General features: G+C 39.5%; 1 protein-coding gene across 17 annotated transcripts in view; it reads right to left on the minus strand.

The window, feature by feature from the left end:
• The window catches only part of LINGO2 (leucine rich repeat and Ig domain containing 2), a 1,326,410-nt gene that overhangs the window by 256,845 nt on the left and 1,042,145 nt on the right, over positions 1 to 27,420 (minus strand). For all 17 annotated transcript variants that reach the window (XM_083185685.1, XM_083185722.1, XM_083185607.1 and 14 more), the window contains one exon: positions 8,738 to 8,799. The gene's annotated coding sequence lies outside the window, so the exon portion shown is untranslated. The remainder of the gene's footprint in view (positions 1 to 8,737; positions 8,800 to 27,420) is intronic.

The raw sequence follows: 27,420 nt of genomic DNA on the forward strand, positions 1-27,420 counted from the left end.
GGGGTAAGTCGACACGGGGGGGGGGGGGGGGCGCCGACACGCGCGGGGGGTCGACACGTGGGGGGGCCGTCGACACGCGCGCGGGGGGTGTCGACACGCGCGGGGGGGCTCCAGTGCTGTGAATACTTAATGAGCGCTCATTAAGTATTCACTGTGCTGAATTTAGGACCCAGCTCATTGGCTGGGTCCTAAATACCGTTTCTGAGCCGATTTTTGCGCTAAAATACTGGTTCAGAAACGGGTAGGACCCTGCATTTTAACCGGTTAGAAAAAACGGCATTTTCTAACCGGTTAAGTGGGACTGGACCTTTCAGACCGCACACATTACCGTTTTAAAACGGTAAAAAAACGGCAATTTACCATTTTAAAAGTGCGGTCTGAAAGGGGCATAAGAGAACCTGGTTTTAGTACAATTGATTCTTTTTTTATTCTTATAGTTACATAAATGATTAATTAAATATGATATTATCATTCAGGTATACCTCTCTATCCCTGACTATGTCATGCATTGATTACTGACTACCACCTTCTCTCTGTTTTACCTTCAACTGATTCTTTCTTCTGTAACCTCTTCTTAAACATTGAGATAGAGTGAGCTTTCTTTCACATTGTTCTGTCTGCCAATTCCTCTCTCTCTATCATATGGCATGCAGGATTCAATTTAAAGACACCATAGCTCTTAATCTCTTGTCTGCCTCCTACATCACTAACCACATATCCCTCCACATATCCTACCACACTCTTCAGTCAGCCAATACTTTCCACTTGTCCTCACCACTGGTTACTACCTCTTACTCCCACCTCCACGATATATCCTGTGCTGCCCCATACAAATGGAATGTTATCCTTACTTTATCAGACACACAAGGATTTCAAACTTTTGGTCAAAACTCATCTATTCACAGTAGCCTCCCAGGCCTCTGCCTAATCCCTTTCCTTCTACAGTACCTCATTATACTTATACAGTATCTTTTCAATTCCATCTCCTTCCCCTCCCATTTTAACACTATTGAGCTTGGCCCTCATCCTCTTGTTTGATCCCTACATCCTAAGCTAACATAACGAAGATGATTGGTACATACATGTAATTATGCTGAAATAAGGTATGTAATAATGCATAGAATTGTGGGTTACCATTTTATTTTGTTGATTATTTTTCATCCTGTTTTGTATTACAGATTAAATAATCAGGCGCAAAATACCCAAGTATAAATAAAAAATTATTGCATAATAATCTGATTATTGATATTAATCATTACACTTCAAATTCGGGCTCCCTAACAATAACAACTCTGAATTGTTTAAGCTAAATGCTAATAATGAAGTTTTATATTAGAATCTTTCTAATCTAATGATACATTATAGAAAACAGTTCATCATACCATAACAATTGGCAAAATAATGACTGTTCAATCATATTCCAGAAAATCATTAGATGCTAAATAGTCTCATGTTAAATTGTCATCTGATAAGCAGTTTCCGGAAGGGCAATGGCAATCACAGATAATGGCCATGTCCGGAAGGTTTTTACTAAATTCTAGGATGTAATCGCACCGAATAAGTAACACCTCAATTAGGAAATATAAAAACGTGTAACAATTTTTTCTTTCCTATATTAGTTATTTTAGTGACACAACCATTGTTTGGCTTTTGTGATGTGATATAGTGGGGGGGAGATAAAATCAGCTTCTAAATGCCATGTTACAGGCTGTGGGCCAGATGTACTTATCTTAAAAAGTGATAAAATAAAGAGTAATAAACCACCAGCCAATCAGTTGCTAACTGCCATGTCACAGGCTGTGTTTGAAAAAAACACAGGCAGGAGCTGATTGGTTGATGGTTTATCACTCTCCATTTTATCACTTTTCAAGGCTTGATGCATCTGGCCCCTTGTTTGAAAACTTACATACAGTAGCTGACTGTTGGTACTTTTATCTCTTTCCAAGGCTTGAAACATCTACCCTATGGCTTTTGTTTTATGCAAAGGATAAGGTGAACAATACATGTATTGTTGGAAAGTGATTATATTTTATACAGTATATAGCATTGTACTTTAAGTCCTCTATGATTTAGTTTATATTCACAAGCAATACACAATTTATACAAAAAGCAAAATAGACTATTTTTGATATATTTTACATTTTAATGTAAAATGTGTAATGATTTCCCAATTATTATGTATTATCAAATATGTACATTTTATAAAATATATTTTACCCAAACATAACAGATTCTTAGGACAAGGTCATTGGTTTTGTAATCCATGGCTATAAAACGATTCACACAGAGCAACTATTCATCGGATGTCCAAAGGGCATAACAGCGGTGGGTGCTGACATGCACTATGGGGGTTATTCTGGTTGATTCCCTTGGATGCAAATTCTCACCCTTGTGAGTCAACTAAAACCCACCCGGCGAATGGATGTTTTACATGAATATCCATTTGAAGCCTGTGGGTGAACACCCACATAATTCGATGGTCGCCAACCATCGACTGATGTGGAACGTGCACTCATATCTAAGTGACTCTCAGGTCACTTAGATTTGTGTGCACCCACAGGAGGAAGTGGTGGGGGGGAGCTGACATCCGATGATGTCAGCTGCCCACCCCTGGCACTGACATCACAGCCCGATTATAATGGAAACGCCCAGCGTCTACATGGGAATGCCCATGAAACACTGGACTATCCGCCGCCACCCCACACCCCCGGCTGCAGCCTTGGCTACATGCACCCGGCATATGCACATACACAGAACTGTGGCTGTGCATGCACATATGCCAGACATGCTTTTTGCCAGGGGGATGTGGCATGCTTATTGCTAGGGGAAAATACATGCTTGTTGCTATGGAGTGCTACATGCTCATTGTCGGGTAAGGGGGGTTACATGCTTGCTGCCAGGGTGAATTATATGTTCTTTGCAAGGGAGAGAGGTACTGCATACGCTTGTTGTCAGGGTAAAGCGGCAGTGGTGTAACTATAACCACGCAGCCCCCGCAGTGTCGGGGAGGTGCTGAGAAGGTGTGGGCGCTGGGGGCTGCATGGCTATAGTTAGCCGCTGCCATCTGCCCCTGCCGCAGGCGATTCTGTCTTGCGTGTCCCGGCTCTCCTGGCTCCTGCTTCTTATAAAAAAAGTGACATTGAGAAAATGGCTGCCCAGATACAAAAGACAGTTTTTGAGGATGCTGGAGGAGGTGGCAGCCTCCTCTAGCAACCTTAAAATGGTCTGCAGTATGGGGGCAGCCATTTTACGAATGTCACTTGTTTTATAAGCAACAGGAGCTGGGAGAGCCGGGACCAACAAGACAGATGCGGCAGGAGGTACCGGCCATATGGGGGGGTTTAACCATATGGGGGGGTGTAGTTAACACTATTGGGGGGGGGGGGTTGTTAACCCAATGGGGGGAGTTGGGGGTGCTGGCAAAATTTTCGACAGGAGGGCGCATAATTAATAGTTACGTCACTGGGAAGCGGTAAATGATAATTTCCCCGGGGGTTCCTTTCAAACAGCGTGCCAGCGCTGCCGGAATCTGCTCTTCCAGGTAGAGCTAGCCGTGCTGTTATCCACTGATAAACACTAGAAGTATGGCAGTACCTCTAGTGTCTGTCTCCACAAAGGGGGCGGCCATTTTTGGAGGGGCTGTCACCTCTTACAGACACATGCAGGCAGCTGGAAAAGTCTGTAGGTTTGCGGCTGGAGGAGGAGGTGGCAGCAGGGGTATGCCAGTCATTAGGGGGTGCCTGGGCACCCCCGAAACCCCCTAGTGCATACCTATGCTGCCAACACAGCCCTAGTTATGGATTCAGTATGAAATCCCGATTGGTGGCCATAACACCAGCACAATGTTAGTGGATATACCAGCACTGGAATCCCAATTGGTGGCCACAACATCAGCACAACATCTCGACAGCTAGGATCAAGATGGTAAGTATGCCGATGTGTTGTGGCATTACCTAGCTGTTCACCGGAATGCTGCTGTCACCCTTCTGACCATCCTTTCTGCTGGTTACGCATACTGAATCCTAAGCATGTGTCATATCTAAAATTAATCAGCATACTCTCCTCACGAATCCTAGTCACATTGGATTGTGATTAAGATATATTTCATCAAGAAAGATTCCTGACGTGACATGGCTGCTCTTTCACGTTCGGCATCTCAAGCTGCATGGTGCATTGAGGCTGGATGTATGAGGACACATCTGTAACTTGTAGGATGGGAACCCTAATTAGATGGGGCTCAGCTCTTCAAATATGATCTGGGTATCCCAGACTCAGATGCACACTTAAGAATATGACTTAATATAAGTACATACTAAAATATAAATACAAAAATATACTTTACGTTTTACTTAAAAAAAAACCATCAGTTTATGACCAAGAAATACATGCACCCAACTGTGTGGTAAAATATATCTAACAAAGGGAACAGTGTATAAATGGGAAGTCATTTACAAAAGCAGTTTTTTTAGCTGCCTTAATAGCTAACTAATTGGGAAGTCACTTCAAAATACAATCAGCATTTATATAAATACAGTATGTACACATTACAAAATATACACATTAAACATAAATGTCTTTATCTGCATAAAACTAGCAATAACAGAACTGTTATTGACAACAAATCCTGAAAATGTTTCATTTGGCACAAAAAAAATACATAAACCTGATACTGAGCTTTAAAAACATGATCAAATCAATTTGTTTTGCTCACCATGCTATTTTCTGCATGAAGACTCATAGTCAGGGACATACAACAATATTGTCCTCGTGTGAATGATGTGTCCTACTAGTGCCTTGATTACTTTGCTGAGCCCTGAAATCAAATTGAGTCAATTGATGTCCTATCCCAGAGTGCATGCAATTGCTTGGATAGTGCACTCACACAAGCTTGCCAACAGCATAGCCAGGAGGATTTAACCAGGATGATGATTGTTAAACAGATGAAACACTTATGTGCACTTGTACACTAGCATTGGATAATATCCGAAACCTATTTTTGTTCCAAACACACCAGTTCTGGATCCAAATTTCCTAGATACAAAGTGACACTAATTGCAGCATGCGGGTCTTCTTGCCAGGAACTCCAGTGTGATTACATTCACTGAGAACACAGCGACTGCAGCAGGCAGCCATTTGGAACACACTTAAAAGAGAGTATATGCTGATAAAAGTTTTGTTTGCTTTATATTGTGCAACCTGAAATTATCTTTGTGATCTTTACAAAATAATAACAACTTTAGAAAATCATTAAAAAGCTGTTCAAGCTTATTCGGTGATAAATAATGAACTGCATGCTCCAAAAACTCAGATTAATCAGAACCTTAATAAACAAATACAGTATAATAATGAATTAACAGACAGTAAAACATTGTCTGTTGTCTCCAAATTATGTAAATGCTTTCAATATAACACACCAAGATTATGTACTAAGTGCATACGCCTATAAAGAATAGAGGTGGAACAACAAGGAGGCATTATATAATAATCCCATAACTCAAAGCAACCAATTACAGCGTGTCACTCATTAGCCTGCTGTAAGATGAAGGAGACAGGTCAAAGCAGATATTACACTTGGCACTATAAATTACATACAAACTCATTTTCTAAAAGTGCAATGTGGCCAACAACATAGAAAGCTTCCACATAAACCCCATTTAGAATAAATATAGTATAACCAGTGTGAAAAAATAATAATATTGCTATATGTGCTTTGGAATGAACATTCTGTACTCAGCAACCTCTTACGTGTACCTACAGAGATAATTGCTGATGGCAGAAACAGCCTCATGTACTATAGTACAAATTAACCTTTTATACTTACGATGCAGAACATCAGTCTATCTGATCTGATAAAAAATATATCTTGATTTATATACTTAAAAAAGACATATTTTGAACTACCTTCTTTTTACCAACTTACATCTGTCCGTTCTCTAAAGATTGCAACGTATACTGGCATGAAAAGCACAGTTCTGTTTTTAAAAATCCGAACCTACTCGAATTTAGGGGCACTCGGACCGAGTCTCACTTCAGATCTCTTGGGATTCTGAGTGGAACCAAGTTCATGTTTGGGACATTCCTGTAGTGTGAGATCTCAGATTTTAAATCTGAAATTCCTGTTTTGCATTGCAGTTCAGAATTTTTCAATTCCCCTGTCGGTTGGCAAAACTGACTAAACATGACGGCAAATCAATGTTATTGATGTGACCGTTACTCTAAGAAAAGGTTCAAATGACATGATTTTAGCTATTTTTAACCCTTTGAGTGTCAATATCTCAGTGAGAGATGTTCAAAATATCTGCTAAAAATGCCAGTATTGCTCACATTTGTTATATACATTCAAATAAAAATTGTTTTATGAAAAAAGATTATATTTCCTATATAAGGTAAACATTACAGGTCATTATGATAAATAAAATGTTTGCTTGGCAATTTTCATACTTATTTTGACAAATTCATTTGGCACACAAAGGGTTAAACGTTTTTTTTTTTTAAGTCTAAATTTGAATCTGAATTAAAACACTTGAAGGTGGTTTTGCCAAACACCGAAAACCAAAACAATGAGGGTGGTTTTTGCAAAACCAGAACAAGACAGTCCAAACACATCTCTAAAACTGGTCAACAGATTTGTACTATGAATGTCTAGTTCTAAAGGTGCATGTCCATAATTTGGTGTAGCAAAATGACATGCAAAATGAAGAAGATGATTCAGAGTTGGAAGTGCGTCGGTTTTCAGATTGAATCTTCCTTTTTTTTCACACTACGTATGCTCTAAAACTGGGAGTGGTCCAATCCGGGCCATTTAGAACCATATACACTTTGAGCACATCTACACCGTTGAAAACTCAGAGGCATAACTGAACTGCAACTGCTTGTTCTACGGTGATGATTCATTTTTTACTACAGAATGAGTCATTTTACTTATAGTAGCAACTTTTTGGTCATAAATATTATAGAGCTGTATAAAATATAATTGCTAGTAGAACTGTGTCTAAATGTATGTAATAGTACAACGTCTTTAAAGCTAACAGTGGTGAATCATTCTCCAATTACAAGCATGATTGTGCCTGTTTGAATCACAAAATCTAGATTATGTGTTGGAGCAACCCATTTACAGCTCCTACACTTTCTATCAATTAGAGGAGAGCTCAAGTAATGGCTTAACTAACATGGCTTGCACAGATGTCAGCGGAAAGGGCAGTACACATTTCAAGAACAAATAATCAATAGTGGGAGATAAGTGGAAAGGGATCAAAGTAAACAGATAGCCAATTACATGGACTAGAATCACAGAGGAAACTCCCAAGAAAATATGTTAGACAAGTGATATAGAGATTTACAATTTTTTGCAAATATCAATATTTTTAGGTCCCTGTCCGAGTCATTCCATCCCCTACACATACAACAAAGATGTGAAATGGATGGTTTTTGACTATTGATGACATATCTTTAAATTTTACTGTGTTCCGATTGTCCAGATTCTCGAAAAAAAAAACAGCAAAAGCTGGAGGACTAAAACAACAACATTGATGTTTTTCCTCACCAGTACGGGTCATGTGTTGATGGCAACATTGATGATAACATTAAAGTTAGGGCTTTGATGCACCATCTCAATTCCTAAATGTATGACCTCTCCTATTCATTCCATTTCCACCTGTGTAAAAGCACCCAGGTGAAACCCTTTCTTATAGCACTTTTACACCGCACCTCAAACCTGGGTTATTGCTGGGTTGTTGCCAGGTCGACCTGGGTGGATGAGCGGTATGAAAGCACCATACATTATATGCCGTGTTGACCAACCTGCCAATTTGGCCCAGGATATATAAAGGGTTAAACCCAGGTCACCCTGCGTATAATGGGCAACCTGAGTTTAATGTGAAAGTGCCGGACCTGAGTTAGAACTCAGTCAGGCCTAGGATCGAGATTACAGGACCAACCCAAGAAAATTCTATGTGAAAGCAGTATTGTTCTGTCAAGGAAGAACCTCATCCACTCACTGATCATCTTTGTACTAAATGACTGCAACTTCCTCTTATATGGCCTTATTGACATCTCTCTCCACTTCTATATGTTACTGCTCAGCTCATCTTTCTATCCAACTGCTCTGTATCTGCCTTCCTAATAATACTCATAGAAGTAGATATATTTTCAATTGAATGCATAAACAAGCTTTTTTTATGCTAAGCTACAGATGCTGCACCAATTGTCACGTGCAACTCCTGTGGTGATTGCCACAATCCAGTCTCCATGCTCATGCATGTAATATTCTCCCGCAGCTCATAAAAACACATTGAGCGGCAATATTGCAGCCTGGCAATTCCACAATGCAGGTGTAAATTTGGCGTAGCAAACGGGAACGATTGGTAGCAGTCCGGTAATGATTAAAATGGCTACATCTGTACATTGTACAAGGAACTTCACTGAGCTGATTAGATCCTCCCGTGATCAGTAAATGTACAATGTAATATCTCCACCACAGACACACCATATTGCATGGTAAGTCTATGCACCTTTCCATAAAACAGGTAGATTTCTCCAAACATAGGCACAAATGACATACCCGCATATTTTGTTAAAGACCGTTTCAAAGAAACAGATGAAAACATAAGCAACAAAGCTCATTTCTGGTACATAGGGATTTCTTTCCGAAAATGCACATTCATTGTTGCAGGCTGACTTCGCATACACTACTGTAATGTTTAAAACAGAAACACATACTGTAGGAAGAGTCTCTCACCTAGTCTTTGGGAAGCGTGAAGATCTTTCTGTCAGTCACCCGATCCAGCCAACATAAACAACCTAAAAAACAGAAACAGAGAATACATTGATATGTGTCTGTATTGAACACACATTGAGTTGATGGGTCAGCTTTCCTAAACATACAGTACAATATTAAATGAAATATGCTATATATTGTTTTTGCAGTTAAGATCTATGATTAATGTCTGCATTATGACATTACAAGCACCTGTCACACACTTTGACTACAGTATGTACAATCCATATGTCTATGGTCCTATTATTAATATCATGGCTTGTATGGTTTAGCATGAAAATTAAAAACAAAATATACATATAGATAAATATATATATATATATATACATATATATATATATATATATTCTGAATGTTGGTTCCATAGCATGTCTCTTTACATTGGAGCATGGCCATGTCCTGGAAAAAGCTGATGCCCTCTATCTACCTCTGACCCGATTCCTATTACCCATTAACCACAGCATCACACCTGTTATGCACACTAACTGTGAATGGCTTCAACAACATATTTATTGGCTCAATGCATGCTGCATCATGATTTTGGGACAGAGCATTCAGGTTGGGATCTTCCCATTTAAATCGGGTTGGCTTGGAGATATGTCAAAGCGTTCTTGGGCCTTTGCGGCACCTGAGAACTAGCATGAGTCATTACACACTGTTAAGTCGTCCCCCCCCCCCCATAATCATGAGAAACCTAGTCAATTGTAGACCGAGGGTCGCTTAAAAGTGCATAATGACTTATCCTGGTTCCCGGGCACTGCAAGGCGCCCAATGCACACAGGGCTGGTAATCCCCTGTGGATCAATCAAAAACATAAATTCATATATGATGACATGTATGTACTGTTTGTATATATGTGCTTAGTGATCCCCCCGCTGCAGCCACTGCTTAAAAAAAAACAAAATAACTGAGGTAGTAATTTAGTCACCAGTGCTAATGGGTGTATGGTCATTATGTCGACGTACATTGGGTCAACCACTGAATGTCGACTGGCCTTAGGTCAATACAGAAAAAAGGTCAACATGCCTAAGGTCAACAGGGTCAAAAGATCGACATGGGTTTTTCACTTTGTTTGAGCAGACATGTGCCAACAGGCGGTTTTTCATGCCCTACCATCCACTAGGGCGTGGAGGGAGAATGTAATAGTGTGCCAAGCATAGCGAACAAAGTGGGCCATGCAAGGGGACATGGTGCACTGAAACAGTGTCGACATTCTGGTAAATAAAAACATGAAAAACCCATGTCAACCTTCCCAATGTTGATCTTATGCTTGTGTTGACCTTTTGTTCTTGTTGGCCTAAGGCCATTCAGTGGTCAACCCAATAGATGTCAACCTTTATTTGGTCGACTCATTGACCCATACCCTGCTTAAGTATGGTTTGCTCAATAATAACACTACTTTAAGTGTCACATGAGAACAGAGCTTGGAAAGCATTGCCCTGGAGTGTTGAGAGCCACATGAGAGCAGCCTAATTATTTACTTCCCAGCCTCCTCTTTGTGGCATCATGATGTAACACTGAAGAAGAGGGGTGTTGATGGTACATGAAAGCTTTGCAATGGCACTTTTTGTCTGTTGAGCACAGTATATGACAAATCTGCATTGACTCCATGAAAAGTACGACCATGTGTACAACCCATGAGTTCAAAGGTGTCTAGTGTGTGACTGTCTTTATATAATGGTATTGTAGCATGCTCATTATTTCCGGCAGATCAATCCTATTGATGGTTTAAATGCAGCAGTGGATTTTGTTTAACCTAGCCGGACCCTGCACTTTGTCTAAATGTTCTAAGAATTGCCTACTTATTAACATATATAGCACCGGCATCTGTTTCAAAGCAAACTTTTAGGTGAATGTTCAGATTTGTAGACCCCGGTATAGGAAATAATAGTGTATTTATATATAATATATCTTACAGGAGAATGATTCCTGAGACTATTGCCTGCAGCTAGAAAGCCTTTGTAACTAAGCTATAGAGGATGATCAAAGCACTGCATATGGATATGGTGTTGTGTGAAATAGGTTTAGTATGCCTGTCACATGTACAGTGTCTGAAAGGCAGTGCCTGTAATGCTGCTGAATGCAAATGTAGGCTCACAGGCTTGTTTTTTTTCTCTTCATATTTAATTTTCACTTTCCATGTATTAAGTTCTATAAAATGTCTGGTCGGCCTTAATGTAGTGTTTATAAATGAAACATTAATTCTCATGCTCTTAGCACGTTTGATTGGAGAGGGCGCCTCTATTGTTACGATGTATGTCTTCAAGATGTTAGATTTATAAAGCCTAATGCACCATTACGAGGAGAGATAGTTATCCTGCAATAGCAGCCCCGTAAGCATAATGACCTAATGAAGGAGGTAATTAATTGTACATTTTCTCCCACTGTAAATGGATGTTCTTCTAAACAATGGCTGAAAGGATATGTGTTTTTTTATATTCAAGTCTAGCATGATTACTGATCCACTTATAATTAACACATCCACTAAATCTTAAAATACAGTATGCTATGAAATATATTGTTACTTGTGTACAGTGTCCTCAGTGAGATCCCACATCTGCTTTGATGGTCTCTCTAATTATTGCCCCACAAGCCCCAAGCACAAGCCTCTACCACAATCATTAACATACATACTGTATTCTATGTAGTAACAGTAGCTAGATAGCAAAGAAATATTGAATTGTTTATGCTGGCTGGATAAATAGGTAGCACTATTATGAAGCAAAGGCACTGCCACTGAATTATGTAGCCTTTGCACAAATCTAGTCCTTTTGGAGAAAGTATGCAATCAGTATTTTGTTTGCATACCCACTGGATGTACTATATGAGAACATTTCAGACACGTATACATTATATGCAATTATTGGTTTTTGTAGCAAAATGTACTTCAGTAAAATACTATGGGCCAGATGTACTAAGCTTCACAAAGTGATAAAATGGAAAGTAATAAACAGCAAGCTAATCGGCTCCTAACTGCCATATTACAAGCTGGGTTTGAAAAATGGCAGGTAGGAGCTGATTGGCTGGTTGTTTATCACTGTTCACGTTATCACGTTTCGAAGCTTAATACATCTGGAAGTGTTTTAGTGTTGCCTAATTTAGCTTACAGGGGTAACACTTTGGAATACCAATTACCAGATACATAGTACATATTTCTAGAATGTTAGAATCATACCATTACTCTAAAGCAGAAATTGTAGCATTTCACCAAAACAGACACTGATAGAAAAATAAAACAATTTTACTAACATGATTATTTAAAATAAAAAGCTGGCAAACATGTCCAGAAATGATATGTTATACATCTATAAATAGCCGATAGAAACCGACAATTGGAATTGTCTCTACAATGTTTTGATTTACTGGATTTAAATCTTAAAGATAAGTCATATCCTCTGGGTTTATTAGGAGCTATAAGTTTAGCATAAAATGATTATATTTAAAATGTACAGTATATTGAAATAAAAGTTCAATTTTAGACATATACGCAAACACACTTGTCAATTATATTTTATGTTAAAACCATTATAATACAAATTATATGTCTATCCACAATTAACCCTTCGAGTGCCAACATGTCTGTGAGAGATGCGCAAAATATGAATGTCAACATCTCTGTGAGAGATATCAGCTAATAATGCCAGCGTTTCTCACATTTGTTATATAAATTCAAATAAAAAATGTTGTGTAAAAAAAGATTACATTTCCTATATAAGGTAAACATACAGGTCATTATGATGATTAAAAATGAGTGCTTGGCAATTTTCACACACAAAATCACTGGGTTCTGTCCTTCTTCATATTCCCAGTGACAATTCAGGAATATACACAGTGAAATCATAGAGTGCACACTCTTATCTTCCTGAAGGAAGAGAGGCCTGCTTCCCTGATCAAGCAAGCAAAGGTACCCCTCACCCTCAACATATACAGCGCTCCCCCTGCAGAGCAATATATATATATATATATATATATATATACTGCTGCATAGTAGTTGTCACCCTGACGAAACTATTGTGACCTTGGACAAAATGATTGTACGATTTCTGGATCGTGGTTATAAAAGACAGGATTTACAGTACTTGATGCCAAAGCCAAGGTTTTGGCAGTGTCCAGACAGGATTGCTTAATTGGTACTAGACAAGTGAGGGATAATTATGATAGTAACATCATTCAGTGGATTAACCGCTTTAGTACCAGCAGTGGTACCATCAGCAAGTACATAAAAAAGCTTTGGCTAATTATAAACACAGATTGTGATCTGCCTGCATTATAGGGCAAACGTTTAATGCCCGCATTTTCCTGTGGGTCTAACCTGCGTGACCAATTTGTCAAATTGGATGTATCAGAGTTGTTGAAAAATCCAGCACCTGTACATTTCTTAACTAAGAGTAAGGGATGCTACTGTTATATAGGGTGCACGACATGTAGTTCCCTGCTGACGGGGGACCATTTTGTGCACTCCTACAGCGGTAAGAAATTCTACATCAGACATGTTATCACTTGTACAACTAAGTTTATAATATATGTGATTTACTGCCCTTGTGGCTATCAGTATGTTGGCAAGACGGAGACTACAATACGCGAATGGATGGCCAATCACAGAACCGCCATCCGTGCAGCGATTGCTTCTGGCTATAGGAGCTAGATAAAGACAGAATACGTCTGGCATACGGGATATATTAATTTGTCTGTGAGGCTCTGGCCATTTAAACCCGTGCGATTGTAATAAAGATCACTTGAGATTCTTGTATTAAAAACAACACCCCTGATTAAGTCTCCCTGTGGGACGAAACGCGTAGGGAATCGGTTCCAGCTTTGAAAAAGATCACAAGAAATCACTTTGAAATCCGTATATATTTTTTATTGTAACTGTATATTTTAATAAATGTTTTATTAAATATTAATCTATTTTTCATGTGTATAACGTGAATAGAAAGACATTGATGTACCAAATGGTATAAGTATTTGGGCGCCATATAACACTACTGTGGGGATATATATATATATATATATATATATATATATATATATATATATATATATATACTGTATATATAATTTTAGAGGTTTGATTCTGATTTGGAAACAGGACAAAAAACAAACCATTTTACCATGCAGTGGGAGCAAATACATTTATATTTTTTAAGTGCATGTTGGCTGCTTTTGCATGTGGCCCACATAAAATAGACAGCTTTATTTTTACACTGCAATTTCGATTTTGGTTTGGAAACACCCCATTCAATCTAATTTCTCTTGACATTTTACATCTGCCCAGCCTGCAGTGCAACATGGTTTAGCCTTGGTGCACAGTTACATTACAGTACAGTACAGTAGATTCTTCATTTTGCCTTACTTCCAAATCAAAATGCCAAGGACTGCATGGCAAGGGGCACTTTCCTTGGCCACGCAAGCTGCACTGTGATACACAACTTAAACAAAAGGCCGGCCGGGGGTGATATCCACTTCTTCCTGCATTTGCATTGGTTAAGGATCAGCTTATAATATACGATCCAAACGTAATTATTCCCAATGGCTGATGTATACAATATTACATATAAAATGACCCTAGTCTTTCCTTCTCTGACCCTTGTATTTGCCTCATCAGTTTGCAAGTGCTCTTGCAAGTGACTTCATGAGGAGGCCCTGCCTCTAGAATGTGGACATACTATATGCTTTCTGGAATTCAGAGCTTTCCAAATGATGGTTATCTAGATAAAGGATCTCATACCTATGCACATCTAATTTAGACTAATGAGATATTTACTGTACCATGCATAATGTGAAATATGAAAGTTTCGGAAGTAATATAATTTTGCTGAAAAGGGCAAATTAAAAAAATGTATGTATTGCCTCACATCACTTTCTAATGCACGTAAATCCAAACCTCTAGTTCAGTTACAAAGAGCCATCCTGGATGTTTTTCAATGACATACCCGAAAGCAAAATCTAATTTTCTAACCTAGTACTTTTTCCCTGAAGAGGTTCATTATTTTTGTCTAAGCTCTGTTATTGCTGAGTGCATACTTTACTTGAATAATCCATGAGAACCTGCTTGACAATTCATTACAGCTAGTTTGCTTGTACTGTTTTTTTTTTCTTTTTTTCAAAATTAAAGCCCATTTACTGTAGGCTGTTTTAGTACTAAATGATGAAACAGTGTCATGATTTCAGAGTTAAGCTGCCTATGTTTTGGCCAATGTTCTAGCAAATATCCTGCAGTTGCTCCTTGCAGCATGGTTTAACGTTTACATTTAAACCTTGCAAAAGGAATGGAAGATTCACAATATTGTCACTATCTGACATAAACTGCACCACAATTTTCTTTGGAAATTTTTTAAAATTTTTCTTTAGAAACACGGGGTGAAATGTAATAGGGTGAGAGAATCATAGAGTGAGAGATTTGGTAAGAAATCTCCAGTTTTTTTTTTTGTTAAAGTGTCAATCATTTACACTGAAAAATCAAACTGGGGTCTGTACAGGTCTCTAATTTTAATATAAATGATCAGATTGGCTTATTTTTGGCACAGGCCAGCAAATAGATAGATAGATAGATAGATAGATAGATAGATAGATAGATAGATAGATAGATAGATAATTGTATACAATATAATGACTAAACAGCTACAAGCTGAATATATATGAAAACATTAAGTTCCCAAGGTTATGTTCTCATTGTTTTTATTCAAAGATGAATAAAGTACTGTATTATGCCATGTCTATTAATTTTTATGTGTTTCTAAACAGTTTAGCAGAAGGAGGGTTTATGAACCTTTTATTTCAGAATGTAACAACAATTTAGCTTTTCTGTTTTTTTTATCTTTTCTTTTGAAATACAAAATAATTTTGCAATACATTAGATGTAAAGTGTGACAACAAATGAAAATTGAACATCAGACTATCTGTTATCTAGGTGGTGGATATATAGGGCCAAATGTAATAGGGTGAGAGTTTCAGAAAGTGAGAGATTTTGGGAGAGTTTTTCCCCTTTTTTTTAAAGCAGCAATCAATTACACTGCAAAACCAGGTTGATTTTGCCATGTAATTGATTGCTGCTTTAAAAAACATGGGAAAACTCTCCCAAAATCTCTCACTTTCTGAAACACTCACCCTATTACATTTGGCCCATAATGTCTAGGTCAACACCATATGGTCTATATACATTATGGCGACATGGCCAAAAGGCTGACATGACCATGGTCAATACATAAGAAAAAGAGAGTTGGGATTTTCTTTAAAAAAAAAAAAAAAATTTTTCAACACTTTTCTATTCATGTGGTCCCAATGAGACAGGACATGTACACTAACTGGGCTTCCACGTGCTCAAATTGAGACCCCCAAAAAAGATGAAAAATGCATGTCAACCTTTTCATTTGTAAACCTTGACCTTTTGCTTGTGGCAACCTTTTTCTAGAGTCAACCTTTTGGTGTCAAGATAAACATTGGACACCTAGAGACTGTCAACCTTATATACCGCAACCCAGACTATCTCATCTGGAGATTCAAACCTGGTAAAGTCCATCTGATGACGAAAGATGGGGGTAGACATGCCTGTGTAGTATGCCAGTCCCATAAGGAGCAATCTGCTATACTTCATATTTGGAATCACATATATACACTCTACTAACATTTTGCATTTCGAGTTTCACAGTTAAATAAAAACAATAAAATATTTCAGGTTTAAGATAACTATTGCTACATTATTTACAAAATTGAGAATGTTGGTGGGCTAGTTTTGCTTTACTTGTCAGAACATCGGGCCCCAGTTGTTAACATAACCAAAATGCTTAAGTAAAATGCTTGAGTAAACTTTTTCTGAATATACCGGTAAGTGTTAAAGACATGGAAGTGTAAGTGTTAAATTACTTAACTTCACTTCACTAAACAAGATTACTGATGTTCTGAAGCAGTTTAGTTACGTTAATAGAAAGGTGCTCAATATTCTAAACTTGAACAGAGATAATGGGCCAGATGTATCAAGCATCCAAAAGTGATAAAGTGGAGAGTGATAAACAGCCAATCAGCTCCTACCTGCTATGTTACAGGCTAGGTTTGAAGAATGACAAGTAGGAGCTGATTGGCTGGCTGTTTATCACTCTCCACTGTATCACTTTTTGAAGCTTGACACATCTGGCACAATGACACAATGAGATAATCGAGTTAAATGGGCTTTAAATTGCTCAGTTTGAATTTATATGGGCAGAGAATATGACAAAGTGATTCATTTATCTCTATAAAATATTTTATTTTATTATAACTACTTAATAAGCAGGATGTAAATTCATAAAGTGTACTTTCTGAACCCAAAAGCCACAATATTTTGCTACAAATTTTTTCAATACAACACCTGACCTGTAAGAAATATATTCTAAAAAATGTTGTGTAACTGATTTTACATGTGAACTTCCTGATGACTATTTCTTGTGCTGTCTTATTTAAAAGGGCTAAAAAGCTCTGTGGAGACTTTGTCAATGTCATGTAGAAAAATGTCATCTCAATTGAGATCATTGCCATTACTTAATATGGAGTGTATTAAGTCTAAAAAGCAGCCATTGCAGTTTTGCCACTGGTGAGCATCACACAGACCAGTATGATTCATCACAATAAATAACAATTCAGATAAACTGATTGGTCTGACAAAAAAGAGGTGATGCAATGACTCAGGAGAACATATAGATATACACACACTATATGTAAATATTAAACATCAAGTTGTACAATCAGATTAAATAACATTTCAATAAAATCACAATGCATGGTAATATAGTAAATGTAAATTTAGGTATGAGACTCTATTAAATTGGGGATATGGGGAAAATGTAACAGAATGAAAGAATCAGAAAGTGAGAGATTTGGTAAGAAATCTCCAGTTTTTTTTTAAAGGGGCAATGATTGCCGCTTTAAAAAATTGTAGATTTCTTACCAAATCTCTCACTTTCTGATTCTCTCATCCTATTACATTTCCCCCATGGAGTTTTAAGGATACAGGGCCTAATTCAGCATGGACCATTTTATAAGATATATATATATATAGAAAATGCAATCCGGTTAATTTTTGAGTGACTACACATGAGTGTTCACAATTTATGAACTATTGTGCATGTACATTCTGCTTCAATGCAATCTTATTATAACTGACAGGAAGCCAGCATTTAATGGGAGGAAGCATGGTGCTCTGTAGGTGTGTTTGTCAATATGCAAACGTGCCAAATTGTTTTTTCGGCAGGGTCTCACTACCTTGATAAAGCTATAACCAAGTTGAAATGCGTTGGTGGATGGAAAAGAGCAGAGATTCCAGTCCTGCCGTAATATAGTAGCTGCACGTGTCCTCCAGTGACCGGACCTGCCTCTGGAACTTTTTACCATCTTGGCCTGTTTGTTCCTTTTGCTATGGGGATCTCTTAGCCGATTTAAAACATCTTTAACACAAGCCAGTGAGTGCCATCCCATAGTGAACAAGGCAATTGGACCCACTTATACAGTAAATATACCCAGGGCCGGATTTCTCACTAGGCTCGTGAGGCACGGGCCTAGGGGCAGCACCTATCAAAGGGCGGCAGGCTGCCTGTGACCTGGCTGAGCGGGCAGCATCGAGTTAAACAAAGCCAATCAGGAGTGGGTTGCTACCGCCCTATCAGAATTCATGTTCCTCCCGGGCAGCAGGAACTGAAGTGTGATCAGCCAGCAGCACTGAATGTGCCTGTCTAACCAGGGACAGATATGGGGAGGTGAAGGGGGTGATCGCCCTCCCTCTAGAAGAAGCTCTGATTCCTCCTCGTTGGAAGACAGGTCCACCGGCAGGGAGAGTAGAGCTGCATGCAGCCTGGTAATCCCAGTCTGTGCTCGCCGGATCACGCTGCAGGTGAGTGCGGGCTGGGCAGTGGTGGCTCTCTCCTCCCCTGCACTCCTACTGTAGCAGGCAAGCAGGGAGACCAGACAATTTTTGGCGCTGAGAGCTGTCCCATCCCTGGCTGTAGCGCAGTCTGGTCTGCCGAGGTGGGGGGGGGGCTTGATATGTCGTGCGGGGGGGGTTATTATGTTGTGCCTAGGGGCGGCCTGACCCCTAAATCCGGCCCTGAATATACCACATCTACAATTGCCATCAGAGGACCCCACAAAGCCATTAACATCGAAGTTGTGGACAACTTTTCCTTGAGGCACAATAGGAACAGACCTGGATAAAATGTGCACAAATAGGACATGTCTCCATATAAGGTACCATATGAACTGATACTTACCAGTTGCTCTCTGTTTATTAGCTTGCTCGCTCAAGCCACTTTCATTGTTCATCATTATTTTTTTTTACGTCATATTTTATTGTGATGTTTTAATGACAGTATATTAGCTCGGGTGGACTGGCCCTCCCTGATTTTAGGCTCTATTACTATGCAGCCCAATTATGCTTTATATGGGAATGGCTGAATATAAAGGAGGATAATGCTCTCCATATACAACTGTTTGCTCAATACTGTCCTGGAAATTCCCCATTACAAGTTCTACTAGGGGGTACTACTGAAAATATTAGAATCCCTTTAATGAAGCAGGCAACAGGGCCGTCTTTCCCATTGGGCTGAATGGGCAGTTGCCCAGGGGCCCAAGGATTGTAGGGGCCCAGCCCACTGGGGAAGACGGCACTGCTCTGGGGAATGGCGGTGGGCGGCTGGGATGCGGTCAGCGGCTGTCAGCGGCGACTCAGCGGTGGCGGCGGTGATCCAGGCAGCGGGGGGCTGGGATCTTGATGTAGCATTCTGGGCGGCATGTGTCGGGGATCCTCCGGGCAGCAGCTGTCAGCGTTGTCCATACAGGCAGTGGCGACTCAGACCTTGCTGTAGCGCTATTTGCCGCCGGGCGGGAAGCGCTGCTGATTCTTAAAAAAATTCTGTCCGGACGCTCAGCCAATCAGTGTCCGTCTTGTCTTTTCAAAATCTGCAGCGCTTCCAAATAGCACTACATCAAGTTCTGAGCGAGCTGCCTGGACGGACAACGCTGACAGCTGCTGCCTGGATCCCCACCACACACCGCTACATCAAGCTCCCAGCCCCCCCCCCCCCCCCGCTGCCTGGATCACCGCCGCCACCGATGAGTCGCCTGGACAGATGCCGCTGACAGCTGCTGCCCGGATCCCCGCCACACAACTCCCAGCCCTCCTCTGCTGCTGCACATAGGTGGGTGGAGGGGGGTCCTAAAAATTATTTTGCCCAGGGGCCCAGTAGATTGTTAAGACGGCCCTGGCAGGCAATCCTCATATGGAGGCTGGTACATGGAGTTATGGGGGGGCAGGGGCGAGATCCAGAGACTTCCTTAATCAACACTCATGCCTTGCCTGAACTGGCGTCTTTGGAGGTGGAAAATACGTGGTGCAGATGGAATGTCTGTACTCTGGGAGACCTGTATGATAACAATACTCTTAAAACCTTCCAGCAGTTGTGGAATAATTTTCCCATCCCCAATTCACAATTCTACAGGTATCTTCAGATACGACATGCCCTCAACAAGCAATTAGGTCCATCCTCCCCAGTTATTGTTAACTCTCCTGTTAAAATATTGATCCAGAACGCCACGGAAAAACATCTTGTATCCACACTCTATTCATCTATACAGCAGCGCTGCCACTCGGATCTCCTTCCATCTATCAGGGCAAAGTGGGAGGCTGACTTGGGGGCCATGTCCGACGACCTGTGGTCCAGTGCACTGGAGGCCCCAGGGATATCCACAACTAGCGTTAGATTTCAACAGATACAATACTTTATTCTACACCGTGTATACATGACCCCAACCCTACTGCACCGCATAGGCGGTTCTTCCTCCCCGTCATGTCCTAGATGTAATCTAGCAGAAGGTACTTTTTTACATATGGTGTGGGCGTGTCCTCAATTATCCAGATACTGGTCAGATATTACAGAATTCCTGCGTAACTCTGGCGCGATAACACCTGCCGCCTGCCTAATTTCCGCTTTTGATGAGGAAACTCTCACCCCCTTAGATAGACGCTTCATGATAAACATATGTGCCTTGGCTAGGGTGGTCATAGCCAGGATGTGGTTGAATGGGGAGACTCCGGGTGTATCAGTCTGGGCCTCCTTGGTTAATGAAACGGTGGCACATGAAAAATTTGTCTATATGTCTAGGAAAAATTAGAAAAAGTACCACTCCATATGGTCTAGATGGCTAAACTCTTCCTACTCCAGGGCTAAGAGCATGGACCGGACTCACTGAGCCTAACTATCCTTGTCACCGAAGGTTTAATTACGAGGCAACATGTATTGTAGCTACGTTTGATTACCTTTTCTGTAACATTGTTTATGATGGCTGCACCAATACCGCATAGGTTGTGATGATCTGTCAACATACACAAATGTAGTGGTATATGCCTATATAGCGGGAGAACTGTCCGTTATGAGAAGAAGGAGCCATACACCCCATTGTAATCTTTGCAATTTATACTATTGTAACACTTGAAGACTCGATTGCTGTATACTAATCTGTTTGACATGTCTTTTTGCTGTATTTCATTTAGATTTCTTTTTTTTTTCTTTTAATGTTTGTTATGTTTGTTTGGTATGCATCTAAAAATATCAATAAAAAATGTATTGAATAAAAAAAAAAATGTATGATGTAGTGCAAGTATACATACTGTAGATGCAGGTTTTTTTGGCCTCCACGAGAAACTTGTGTTGTTAAACATGTGTTACTGTAGCTGTTAATGTTATTATATATGTGTTACCACATAGCTTTATTTTGTTATTTATGATATATAAATATTAGTTGCTTATTTACACGTTTATTAAATATGTGTTAGCTGTGAATTTTCACCAAATACCATACAGGTAATGTGCTGTTTCTAGTTTCATAGTAGTTGCTTATTCCACTAGAATTATTAGCTGCATATTTAAAAACACAAATTCCATGTTGATAAAGACTGAAAACTGCTGATGTGCCTGTGTTAATATAAAGCACTTAGTAAAATTGCACCAATAAAGACCATTAGATTAGATGTAGTGACCAATTATAAAATATATCCTGCTGGAGATACCAGCCAACCAGCCCCTAACTGTCATTTTATGAATTTTAGTATTTTATGAATCAGGACCTGACAATCAATCTCAAAAGGGAGTTGAGTCACAAGAAGTATGGGCGTGGCTTGAGAATAGGGGCATGGTCTATAACAGTGACCCCCCCATCTTCATCATTTTGGGGGCTTGTTAGGTGCAGAGCAGCAGTGATTATTGGCTCCTACAACCTGTCCCACCACCCACACCATGAGAGACTGCGGCACGTGGATGAGACAGCTGGACAATGTCCAATTAGCGGGACTGACTAATTATAACAGTTAGGAATTATGCAGTTGGGCGGTGATTGGATGGGACTTTGGCCCAGATGTACTAAGATTCCAAAGTGATAAAATGGAGAGTGATAAACAACCATCCAATCAGCTCCTACCTGTCATGTCACAGGCTGTGTTTGAAAACTGGCAGGCAGGAGCTGATTAGTTGGTTGTTTATTACTTTCCATTTTATAACTTTTGAATCTTAGCACATCTGGCTCCTTCCCCTTATCTCCATCCACGGCTTTGTAAATAGACCCCTAAATGCCTATTACCACCCCGTCAGAGTTGTAGATTCTCCCACCACCCTCAGCAAATACTTCACTGTCCTGCACCGTTATCTGTAAAATGGATGCAAATGCAGTAAAATAAGACATATGACTTTTGCAGTTACATTTTATGCTGTTCCTAAATGACAGCAATTGAGTACTTAATCTTTAAACACTTGAAAATATAGATCCTTTTGTTAAACAATCTAGTTATTTTGTGCAGTAGAACATTTACATTTATTGCTGGAGTTTTAAGTACAGAACAGTAGAACCAGTCGCAGCTGTTTCAACAGCCACCAAATCTCCATCTCAAATCACTAATATGACAGCTTGGGAGCTGAGATAAATAGGACTTTCAGGGAAGGATGTAGCATAGTGCACCGTTCCCAAACTGTGCACCTTCAGTTTTTAAGTAAATACTGCATATCAACCATACAGTACATCAGTGCCACAACACCAGTTTTGCAATTTGTCATACTGTGCATACAGTACAAACATCACAGCAAATGTAGTAGCATTTTCAGATATTCTCATTGATGAGATTGGTCAAAGTGCATATGTTGTACTTATGATGCTTACCCAAAGGTGGCCTTGAGACATCTGCAAGTCCCAGGTGAAACTAAGGCGGTGTGTCCAAATATGGGAGGTGTGGTATCACACCCCCTGTAAAAAAGCAACTAAGTTTTAATTGTTATTGTTTCACTGTGATATTATAACATAAATAATTAGAAGTATCTGCTATCTAGTACCATAGCAACATCATTTAAGTACTTTTATGCAATACTACAGTAATTATCACATGAACACATGCAGTACAATTTCCAGATACCTGGAAACCTTGATGTTTCCTAGGTAACCTATCAAACAAAACTATAAATACACATACTGTATTCATAGAAGGGGATTAGGTAAGAGGAAAAAGTGGTTGTCAGTCAGAGTCAGAACAAATTAATTTGCTTCCAGTTTGAAATTTAAAAAGATGTATCATTATATATATATATATATATATATATATATATATATATATATATATATATATATATATATATAAATATATACTGGATGGCGATCCGGCACTCCTTGCTCAGGGGTTAATAGCCCCGGTGCCTTTGCAGGAATTAATGCAGAGTTGAATAGAATAGTGAATAAATTTCACTTCCTTCACAAGACCTCGAGTGCCGTGCTGTGTGTTCTCCAAACAGGACAACACCTATTCAACTATATATATATATATATATATATATATATATATATATTTTTTTTTTTTCACTGTGTGTCCGGCACTCCTTGCACTCACTTGATACCTTGCCCGGGTGCTCTCCTTGGTGAGCAATGTTTCACCCATAGATAGCAGCAGAAGATTAGGCATCACTCCAGGTCTTGCAAACTGTAGCAAACAAATGTTGGTTTATTATGTGCTTAACAGTCTATGCCGTTTCAGGCATCCGCCCTTCGTCAGGACCAAGGGCGGATGCCCGAAACGGCGTAGACCATTAAGCACATACTAGCACATACTAAACTTAAGCACATACTAAACCCAAACTGTTTGCTACAGTATCAGTATGCAAGACCTGGAGTGATGCCTATTCTTCTGCTGCTATATATATATATGGGATGGGGAGGGAGACCCGCTTCCGGAACACCGACTGCAGCGGCTAACTGCGAACGCGCCTGGTAAGTCCAGCTGATTTGTGATTAGTGTGGGGGGCGGGGTATTGTCTGCTTTTAAATAGAGTCTGTCTCATTGTGCACTTTGTATGTCCTTGAAAACGGGTTAATCCCCGAAACGCCGTCGGATGAATAAAGGCTTTTTATTTTTCCACTAACAAGTCTGACGAGTGCCGCCTGCTTCCATACACCTACATAGGAATCCCAGCTGGTTCCAGAGGAAGGCACCCCAGCATAATACTTCGAGCTGACTGTGAGTGACGGACCCCTCCATCTCTGCTTTATATATATATATATATATATATATATATATATATATATATATATATATATATATCTATGTTCAACCTATCTAATGTGCCTAATATCTTGCAGTTTTTCTAATAGAATTTGCACATGGCAGCTTGGCAGCTTCCTATTTGAATGTCAATACTGATTCATTTGATAGACTGTTTGTTTTTGTAACTCTTATGTCACCATAGCCTTCCACAAAGACATCTCTGCAGGGATGATGGATACAGTCAGTGTCATAGAGTATATACTGTAGCAGGGATGTTTGTAATGCTGTAAATAGAAAACAGAGTGCACATTGTGCCTGTCAACCTATTGACTATCGACCTAGACAATGTCTACCCTTTCATCCACACCATATTTATTTATTTACAGTTTCTTTTATAGTGCAGCAGATTCCATTGCGCTTTACAATTGTAAAAGAAATAAAACAAACCAGGTAACAACAGACAGACTCTGAGGTAGGAGAGCCCTGCTGCAAGCTTACAATCTATAGGTATATAGGAGGGAAACACAAGGACAGGCATCAGTAATAGCATAGCAGTCCCACCAATTTGCTATATAAGGGAAGGGAAGCTATATAATACATATATAAGGGAAGGGAAGCTATATAATACATAAGTGCCTCAGAGGGTTATGCGTGTGGTACTTAAATATGATAGGCTTGCCTGAAGAGGTGAGTCTTCAGGGAACGCCTGAAAGTTTGCAGGCTAGTGGAGAGTCTTATTGTGCGTGGAAGGGCATTCCATAGGATGGGAGCAGCCTGATAAAAGTCCTGTAATAGTGAATGGGAGCTAGTGATCCGTTTAGAAGAGAGACGCAGATCATGTGCAGAGCGGAGTGAGCGAGATGGGAGATATTTTGTGATAAGTGCAGAGATATATGCTGGTGCAGTATGGTTAATAGCTTTATCTGCGAGTAGAAGCGTTTTATATTGAATACGGTAAAACACAGGTAACCAATGGAGGGACTGGCAGAGCGGATCAGCAGATGATGAGCATCTTGCTAGGAAGATCAGCCTAGCAGCAGCATTTAAAATGGATTGCAGTGGCAAGAGTCTGTTCTTGGGAAGACCAGTTAGGATAGGTAAGAACGTCTGCAAAGCAATAACTAAAGCACTTAATGGTGCATTCACAACCAGCTAATTACAAGTGGATTGCTCATGCTGATAATCATCATCATGGTTTGAACCTGGCTTCAATCACTTGTACATAATACATCTTGGACAGGTGTTCAGGCATCTCTATGCCTGACAGCAATTACATGACTGTACTTGGCCTACATTAGTCAGTTCCTTATCCCGCTTCTTACTATTTCAGGTACAAGTGGACACATATCCTTGTGGTCTGTATTCTGGGCATGTGCAGAGTATGTGTTTTGTTATATTACAATGTTTGCAAACTGACATAGGCATCAGTCAGAATTTGCCCTAAGTCTGAAAGGTGGGGCTACAAGGAAAATAGGGGTTCAAGCAAGATAACAAATAATTGGGTTTGTTTACTACGTGTCAGCTTCCCGGCATAAACAGAAAAAGATGGGAGTTCTATTGAAGATAGAATGTTGCTATGAGCAACAAATCAGAAGCTACTTATTTATTTAGCACATTCTAGAAGATAATAGATAGAATCTGATTGGGTGCCCATAGCAACATCCCATCTTCAATAGAACTCCCAAGTAAGTAAATAAACCTCACTGTGTCTGTCTGGTACGCCTTGTGTATTGCACATTACTGCTTGGAGCCTGAAGACAATGCCCAATAAAATGCATTGAAACGTTGCTGTAGCACCTGCTGTACCTTGCATTTATTTTATGCTGTGAGTGCCATGCCTCCCCCAGTTACTATTGAATTTTCCAGCAAAGGCACCCAGCGCTGGAATGCTAGCTTTTAAGCAGTGGATTTGATGTCGGTCCCCTTGGATATATATATATATATATATATATATATATATATTATATATATATATATATATATATATATATATATATATATTCTGTGCAACATAAAATACAAAAGGAAAGTGGAGAGCTGACATGTAAGACATACCAAATAGATGACCATGTAGCTAAAAAGCTGCCCACATCACTGTCAGCATACAGTATATATAGAGCATACACACCTGGTGGTGAGATGCTACATTATGCTGTGCTTTTATTCCATTTAACAGAAATAATTGATGATGATTATAAGGTAATGAAAGAAGTTCACGTCTCATATGATTCCCTATCAATAACGCTATTCTACATTTTTCTGGGTGAAACCTCAGATGCAAACTGTACAGTCTCCCAAGAGATAACTGAAGAGAACAACCTATATATGAAATCATTTTGTACCGCTATTATTATCTCTGATTCATGATAAAGTCACATACATTTCTCCTACTACAGGCCTGTAACAAGAGCTGAAGATAATTTCCCCACACATTAAGCTTCATCTCGAGTCTCGGGGGATGACCTTGCTAGGAAGAGCTCTGCAATAAATCTGTAAGCCGTACATACTAAATTTCACACTTGCACAAATTATTGATGTAATAAGTCAGCATCTGCTTAATACTTTCACTATAAACATGTGCTCTGGCACAAATGAATCCAGAAAAACATTGTAAATAGTATAAAGAAAACAAAAATAAACAAAAACCAATGGCTAAAGCTCTGTACACACGGAGCGATTCTGGCTATCGATTATGACTGTATAGACAAAATTTAATAGAAACTTAGATCTGATCGCAGTACAAATTTGTTCTCAAAATGGGCAAAACCATGTGCACTGCAGGTGGGGCAGATATGTGCAGAGAGTTAAATTTGGGTGGGGTGTGTTGAAACTGAAATCTAAATTGCAGTGTAAAAATAGTGCAGCCAGTATATACCCTGCACTGAAACAAAATAACTCACACAAATCTATCTCTCTATACATGTTACATCAGCCCCCCCCCCCCCCGCAGTGCACATGGTTCTGCCCATTTTTTAGAACAAATTTGTACTGCAATCGGATCTGAATAAGGGCCATTGTCTGAATCGCACATTAGTTAGCCACATTCAATGCTGATTCAATGCCAATGCGCTCCCCCATTTAGTCAGTATCGAATAGAAAAATAGGC

This window comes from Crinia signifera, chromosome 1, assembly GCF_055691185.1.
Source record: "Crinia signifera chromosome 1, ASM5569118v1, whole genome shotgun sequence".
Lineage (NCBI taxonomy): Eukaryota > Metazoa > Chordata > Amphibia > Anura > Myobatrachidae > Crinia > Crinia signifera.